Source organism: Arvicola amphibius, chromosome 6, assembly GCF_903992535.2.
Source record: "Arvicola amphibius chromosome 6, mArvAmp1.2, whole genome shotgun sequence".
NCBI classification, from domain to species: domain Eukaryota; kingdom Metazoa; phylum Chordata; class Mammalia; order Rodentia; family Cricetidae; genus Arvicola; species Arvicola amphibius.
In genome coordinates, this window is record NC_052052.2 from 115,626,143 (window position 1) to 115,634,028 (window position 7,886).

Consider the following 7,886-nt stretch of genomic DNA (forward strand, 5'->3'; position numbering starts at 1 on the left):
ATTCTTTTTATAAATGTGTAACTTACTATTCCTGTGACTAACTAAACTTCTCCCCCACAGATTCTCTAAAATGGAACCAATGCTTGCTAAGAACTGACAGGGGCAAGTATCCAGAGCTTGTGGATACATGACTCAGATTTTCCCCTCGAGGTTTCCACTCAGACCTCCAGAACTAAACTGTATGGTGCTATTTCAATAAACGGATGGGTGGACAGATAAGTAAACAGACTGTTCTTACTGTCTCGATCCTGTAAGTTACATTTAAAATCAGATTTCTTTGTATATCTAACAAGAAAAAAAAATACTTCCGTACTTTTTTTTTTTCAGACAGGGTCTTGTGAGTCCCGGTGGCTTCACACTCATTGTGTGGCCAAGGATGACCTTGCATTTCTAAGCCTTCTACTTCCACCTTCAGAGCGCTGGGATTAAAGGCCTGGTTTGTATTCAGTGCTAAGGCTGGACTCAGGGTTTTGTGCCTGCTAAACATGCACTCTACCACCAGGGCTACAAGTCCAGCCTTTTCTATACCCTGTGACTAAAACACTTGGTCTCTTTGATTTCACTTTGTGAACCTTACTGTAGAAGTGTGTGTGTGCGTGCGTGTGTATACATACACACGCACGCACACACACACACACACACACACACATATATATATATATATTAGTAAAAGCTCGTGATTTTATTGTCTTTATAACTAAATTGGCTTAGAACTGGATCACTTGGCCCTTCCTCTTCTAATCACCTCCCAGTTCACAATGCTTGCATCTCCTACTGGCCAGCATCCTCTCAGACCTGCAGTGGACTCAACACACTCATGTCTCAGAACAACCTTGTTTGCAGTTTTAGCCTTTTTGTGGAAAACAGGCTTAGTCTGTGCACCGTACCCACTCTCTTTGCTGTCATAGTGCCACTTTCCCTTGGCGTACTAAGAAGAATCCTTGCCCCTCCTGTACTGTGTCACTTGGTGGGGATGGTGCTTGCCACAGTTCTTGTAGGATGTCCAGCATGTCTTAGGAATGTTCACCATGTTGGTGGGAGCGGAGCGATAGCAGCACAAAAAGCTAGATTTTTATATTTTATCTGCTTAAGATTTGTCATTTTTTTTCTCTCCTAAACAACAGTCCCACCTCTCTTCCTATCACACTTCGTCTGCAATCTATGTCATGGAAAGTCATTTGCTTTGTCAATTAATTTTCATTTTATATTTTTTTTCTCTTTTACCATATATGAGAACTACCCTTTTGTTCTTAATGGAGTTCACATAAAATGTTCAATGCTCCTGATCTGGCTTTGTTTTTTATTTCATTTTCATTTTCAACTAATTCAGTTTGCATACCCTTTAATACATTTTAATTATTTGCTCTTCTGTGTAAGATAGCTTTAGATAGACAGGGAGGAAAACAAATAAACTAAACCCTCCTCACTTCAATTCCCCGAAAGGCTCCTAGCAGCAGCAACAACAAAAAGCCTGTCACCAAGCAAACCTGAAACAGTCTCAGTCTCTAAGGCTCCCCAGAACAACTGCAGCTGAAGGCCAGAAACTCTTGGTCTCAGCCACACAGACTCCAGACATAGAAGTTCAAGGTTACCCTGGACACGGCGCTGGTGCGCTGCTCCTTGATCCTCTCCTGACCCCAGAGTCCTCCTGAGACTCCTCACGTGAGTCCTGCTGGCCAGGTGTTTCTGATTGACCCCCGCCAATTTACACTAGCTTCTTTTGCATTGTCATGACCAAACATCGGATAAGAGGCGACTTCTGGAGGAAGGATTCATCTGGCTCACGGTTAGCGGTACAGCCCACCGTGTCAGGACATGGAGGTCACAGCAGCATGATGGAGGAGAGTTATCTGTCTATGTTTCTTTCATTGGTTAATTAATAAAGAAAACTGCCTTGGCCCTTTAAGAGACAGAAAATTAGGTAGGTGGAGTAGACAGAACAGAATTGTGGGAACAAGGAAGTAGAGTGGGGAGACGCTTCAGGCATTCGCCATAGGGAGTCTCCATGCTGCTCCTCTCCGAGATGGACGCAGGTTAAGATCTCTCCTGGTAAGCCACACCTCGTGGTGCTACCCAGATTACTAAATATGGGTTAAAGGAAGATGTGAGAATTAACCAATAAGAGGCTGAAACTATGGGCCAGGCAGTGTTTAAAAGAATACAGTTTCCGTGTAATTATTTCGGGTGTAAAGCTAGCTGGCGGCCGGGTGGCGGGACGCAGCCCCGCCGCTTCCCACAACGCTGCTTCTCACTACAGCAGCAGAAGAACGAGGCTGCTTGCTCACAGCTGGGCAGATGGAGAAGCAGAGAAGGGGATGCTGTCATTCTGCTGGCTCTGTCCTTTTCTGTCTAGTCTAGAACTCCGCCCACAGGATGGCGCTGCCAACATTCAGGACTGGCCTCTCCCACCAGGTAATCCTATCTGGGAACATCCCCACAGGCTTACCCAAAGACAGACCTCATTAACAACCTAAGTGTTTCTTAATTCAGTCAACTAAGTAATCAAAATTCATCAAAACTTAATCAAAAATGATGCTTTGCCACTAGCTAGTTTTTGTTTTGTTTTGTTTATTCTATCATTAATCAGAACTTCCTTGGAATGTCATGGCTCTCTTCTCCGTCCTTCTCCAACACACGTCCCCCAACCCTTCACACTAACAGGTAAACAATCACCTGCTGCTGGACTCTGATGATCTCAGGAGAGTAGAGCAGCTCACTGACCCAGACCACTCCCCTTTGGTCAAACCAAACCAAGCTTTACATTAAAAAAAAAAAAAAAATGTAGTTTTTAGGTTTATGTTGCACAAGTTTGGCCTCAATTCCTAACCTTTATATTCTTACCCCAAATAAGAATACAAAACTAGAAGTAAACAGGTATTTTTTTTAAAAAGCTGAAATACAAAAAAGAAAACCTATCATAAACAAAAACGTGAGCATTAAAAAAACAGAAATTGCAAGATGTAGAGTAACATCAGATATTGTCCCCAAAATGGCAAGACAGAGCCATCATAAGCCAAGAACGGTACAGATGCAAAAGGAGTAAGAAGGAATTCTGAGAAATTCAAAATGTCAAGCAAAAGAAACTTTTCGACAGAGAGTAGTAAGTTAAAGTTGAGAAGATTTCCTAGAACTAGAAATAAAAGACATATATAGACGTCAGGACAAACAGATAAAATACTTTGGATAAAATATAACATCTGACTCTTACTTTCAGTGTCAAAAAGAAACGAGAGAGAGAACATGGGGGAGAAATTATCAACGAGCAGCAGAGCGGAAGCCTCGGAGAGAAAAGAATGGTGGTGACTGAGATAGATGGGCTTGCTTCAGGCCCTGCCTGCCATCCCTCTGAGCTCCTAGAATGGGGGAGGCCTGCGCTTAGGCTGGATGGTCATCAGCAGACCTCAGGGACTAGACAGTGATAGGACACAGTTGGGAATGAGAGGCTCAAACACAAACACCGAGCGTGTCATCGGCACAAAGAGTATTCTGGCCACCATCCTTTATCCATGGGCTCAGCTTCTGCTCGACTCTGATGACCTTATGAAAGCAGACTGGCTCTGCTGACCTGAGCTACTTTCCTTTAGTCTAACAAACTTTCATATTACGGAAACCTTAGGGTCTGGAGAGGTGGCTCAGAGTTTAAGAGCACTGGATGCTCTTCCAGAGGACTCAGGTTCAATCCCCAGCTCACAACTGTCTGCAACTCCAGTTCCAGGGTCCCTGACACCCTCACAGAAACAAACATGCAGGGAAAACACCAATACACATAAAATAAAAACAAATAAATCTTTTTAAGGAAACTATAGTCTTGGGGCCCTGTGTTACCGAAGTATGACCTTGAGTCCCTACTTCCACTATTGCATGATCCAAAGTAAAAATATAAAACTAGATCCCAGGGGACGTGTGTAACCAGACAGCAGCAGACACCGCACACAATGAACTTTCCTCTACACCCCAGGGGATGCATAGAACTCAGACAGTTGCAGACACTAAACAGAATGGACTTCCTTTACACTTAAAGCTGTGATAAACTTTGAAACTAAATTTTGTAGATTAAGAACGTGCCTTGGGTATTTTGTCTTTGCTGTGATAAAACACCAAAGAAAGCAACGGAAGAAACAGAAGGCTTATTCTGGCTCACAGTCCCGACGAGATACAGACCATCATGGTGGGGAGGACATGGCATCCAGCAAGAAAAGCGTGGTGCTAGGAGCAGGAGGCTGGCTGTCACATTGTGAAAGCAGAACACGGGTAAAGTGAGACTGAACTGTAAATCCGCAAGGCCGGCCAGTGACCAACTTCCTCCCGTGTAAAAAACGAGGGACTGAGCTGCAAAACCTCAAGGCGGGCCAGTGCCGGACTTCCTCCCACATGCTCGGCCTCTGGAAAGTTCAGCAACCTTCCAGAGTAACACCGCCTGCTGGAGACAGATTGTTCAAACATAGGAGGCTGTGAGGGACGGGTCACATTCTAACAGCTACAGACCAATTCAAAATTAACAACCAACAATAATAAAATAGACTCATAGCAATATTATACTACAATAAAAGTATTTAAAACTGTTTTAGGACTTTCCCATTCAATCCCAAATATCACAAAAAATGTTAAAGAAATTAAAATAAAGACTATATAGTGAAACCTGGGCTATATAGTGTGACCACATCTCAAAAATAATAAAATGTAAAATTAAATAGTAAGATAAAATTCCTCAAGCCAAAATGAGCTGGAATAAGGTCTCTGTGGGTTGAATTTCAAAGTAACTAAATGTACCCAAATACATAAGTAAGAGTTATTGTCCTTGTCAGAAACAGGACTCCTCAAGTGTCCCCATGAATAACATGAATAACATCATGGCAGGGCACTGAATAACTAACACAAACAGAAACATACTCCAGCCTCACTCCAGCCACGGGTGTCTGTGCTCAGAATAGAAATGGTTGTTGCTCAGTCACTCTCAAAACTCACAAGTGGAAATAAAGAAACAATCAGTTGCCATCATACACTAAACTACTTTAAATTTTTGTCATGGAAAGATAGGTCAGCAATGAAGTTAAAAAAAATAAATAAATAAAAATTGAAAGATATAAACAGGCTAAAAGTCCTCTCCGGGAATGCCTTTGAAATTAAGAAGTCCTTCAGGAAAAATCAAGATGGCCAAGCCCCCCCCACTCCTTGTCTCAGTGCTCTCCACAGGAGACGTGGAGCAGAATGTGAGCCACATGTGGACAGGCTGGAGTGCAGGGTTAGTTAGTGCTGCTCCCCAAATTGGTCCTGTGTGCCCTGCAAGTGGCTTCATTAGTTTGGGTAGAAAAAGGCAGATGAAGAAACTAAACCATTAGGTAAGCACACAGCTTCAGAAGGCCCCAGAGAGCCCATGTCTCCTGTGCTCGGCTAGCCTCGTGAACCAGCTTCTACCAGCTTTATCGCTGGGATAAAAACTTCGCCAAGGCAATTCAGGGAAGAAAGGGCTTATTTTAGCTCACAGATATGAGGATGGCAGCCTGGAAGTATCTGTGGTGTTGAGAATGGCTCTTATGTTTGGGGACATAGGCATGAGGCTGCTTTCTTACTCTCAGAGGACTAGGAAACAAAAGGCATGGGCCAGAAGCAGGCTACATTATAATCCTGAAATTCCTCATCACCACTGCCATGGCCAGCTTCCTCCAGCCAAGGCCCACCTCTTCAAGGGTCCAAAAACAGTGCCAGCAGCTAAAAGCCAATTGTTTAAACATGTGAACCTATGGGAGACATTATATACCTGAACCCTAACATGGTGTTAAACAATGATGAACGTTGTCTGTAGCTTACTTGCGTTTGTGCTACCAATCAGCTCCTAAATCATAACGTGGAGAATTAATATTAGTTATGAATGCTCGGCGTTATCTTATACTTGTCCCACTAGCTCTTATAACTTAGCCTGTTTCTCTTTGTCTATGTTTTGCCTCTGGGCTTTTTAACTTTCTTTCATTCTGTATGTCTTCCTGTCACTGCTTGCTTTGTGTCTGGCTGGCTGGTGGCCAGCTGGCCCTGGGCATCTGTCTCCTTCTCTTTCTCCCTCATTCTCTCCTCCATTCTCTCTCTTTTTTCTCTTCTCTCCTCCTACTTATTCTCTCTGCCCACCAGCCCTTACCTATCCCTTACTACCTATCTATTGACCTTCAGCTTTTTATTAGACCAATCAGGTGCCTTGAGCAGGCAAGGTGAAATAGCAACACATTTTATATAATTAAACAAATGAGGCACAAACAAGTGTAACACGTCTTTGCCTACAACAATATTCCACAACAGTTATCCCTCTCTTAAGAAGGAACTTTTGTATTGGTGAGCAATGATTATCCAGCCTACTGGCTTGAGAAAGTCCTAGGAAATTAAAGCACACTTCTAGGCCTGCAGAAGCCACGCCTCTTCTGTTACACTGCCAGCTGACCACCTGCTGTGTGCTCTGAGTCAGCTCTATCTCCTGTCACCAAGGCATGTTGACACCTGTTACAGAAAGCTAGATATACGAGAAAGGATTAAGATACATGGCTGCAGTGATGACTTAATCCTTCAAGTCCTGCCATCCTTGCCTATTTGCCAGTGAATTGGAAGTTAACACAGAATCCCACAAATTCTCGAAGTGCAGAGTATAAATAACTATGGAGTGCTCCTCTCCGAATGAGACATCTATATCATAACCTCTTGTGCCAAGACTCAAGGAACAGAATATTGTGGGAGATGGGGTGGAAAGAGGCTAGGCCAAGCAGTGTCTTCTGGCCTTGACAGGCAGTTCTATTCGCTGAACCTCAAAAACTGGTTACCTGCACAAGATCTATCTGGTTAATAATATTCCAGCATGGATTTGGAGGTAGCTCATAAAGTTCTACTCCTAAATGAAAAGCTACAGGCAGTCAACAGCTATTAGGGAAGAATCAGTTTTCTACAGAGGTTGGCACCCTGGTAGGTTGCCCGTGCTACAGTAGAAATTCTTGGGCTGGAGAGATGGCTCAGAGGTTAAGAGCATTGCCTGCTCTTCCAAAGGTCCTGAATTCAATTCCTAGCAACCACATGGTGGCTCACGATCATCTGTAATGGGGTCTGGTGCCCTCTTTAAGCCTGCAGGCATACACACAGACAGAATATTGTATACATAATAAATAAATAAATAAATATTAAAAAAGAAATTCTTTATCCATGTGAACAACATTAATTAAATGCAGTTACATAGAGATATAGGTATAAACATATAATATGAAATTGGGAGGAGGGTATAAAGTAAAGGACCCAGGGGGAGTTGGAAGCAGGTAATGAGAGTGTTATGCAAGCAGATAACGTGGGAGAAGCAATCAAATTCCTACCCTAGTATGAAACCTGTGAACCACAATGATAACCAGCGCTTCAAGAGGCTACAATGGCACTCAGCTCTTGGTGGTAACCAAAAGCTCTCTAATTGGATTCAATAGATGGGAAACCATGCGTGGCACTGGAAATCTAGCCAGCTACCTAGGGCTAGTGAGGTCACAGAGCTTAGATCACTCTACTAGACCAGCATAATTCCTAACTGAATTCTAAATGCTTGTCCTCATCCCCACAGGTAAGCTCTCATCTCTCACCAAAGAGGCCTCTTTTTGCAGCAGACTGAGGCCATCTCGGAAAACCACAAATGGTCAAAATATACAGAACAATTGATTGCGGGCTTCCCAGCCTCAACAGGCAGATCTACAACAACTCCTGCACCTTAGACTTAGGGAACATGAAGGGAGAGTGGGGGAAAAGATTGTGAGAGTCAGAGGACCAGGATGTCTGCTGTTAGATTGTGTCTCCTATAAATAATAGGGAACTCATAATACACTGCAACCATACGGCTGCCTAAACAAGGCCAGAATGCTGACAACACTAATATGGAA

At 43.3% G+C, this 7,886-nt stretch overlaps 1 pseudogene; it reads right to left on the reverse strand.

Moving 5' to 3' along the window:
- Positions 1–707: 707 nt before the first annotated feature.
- LOC119817939 lies at positions 708–1,030 on the reverse strand (annotated as a pseudogene).
- Positions 1,031–7,886: the final 6,856 nt, after the last annotated feature.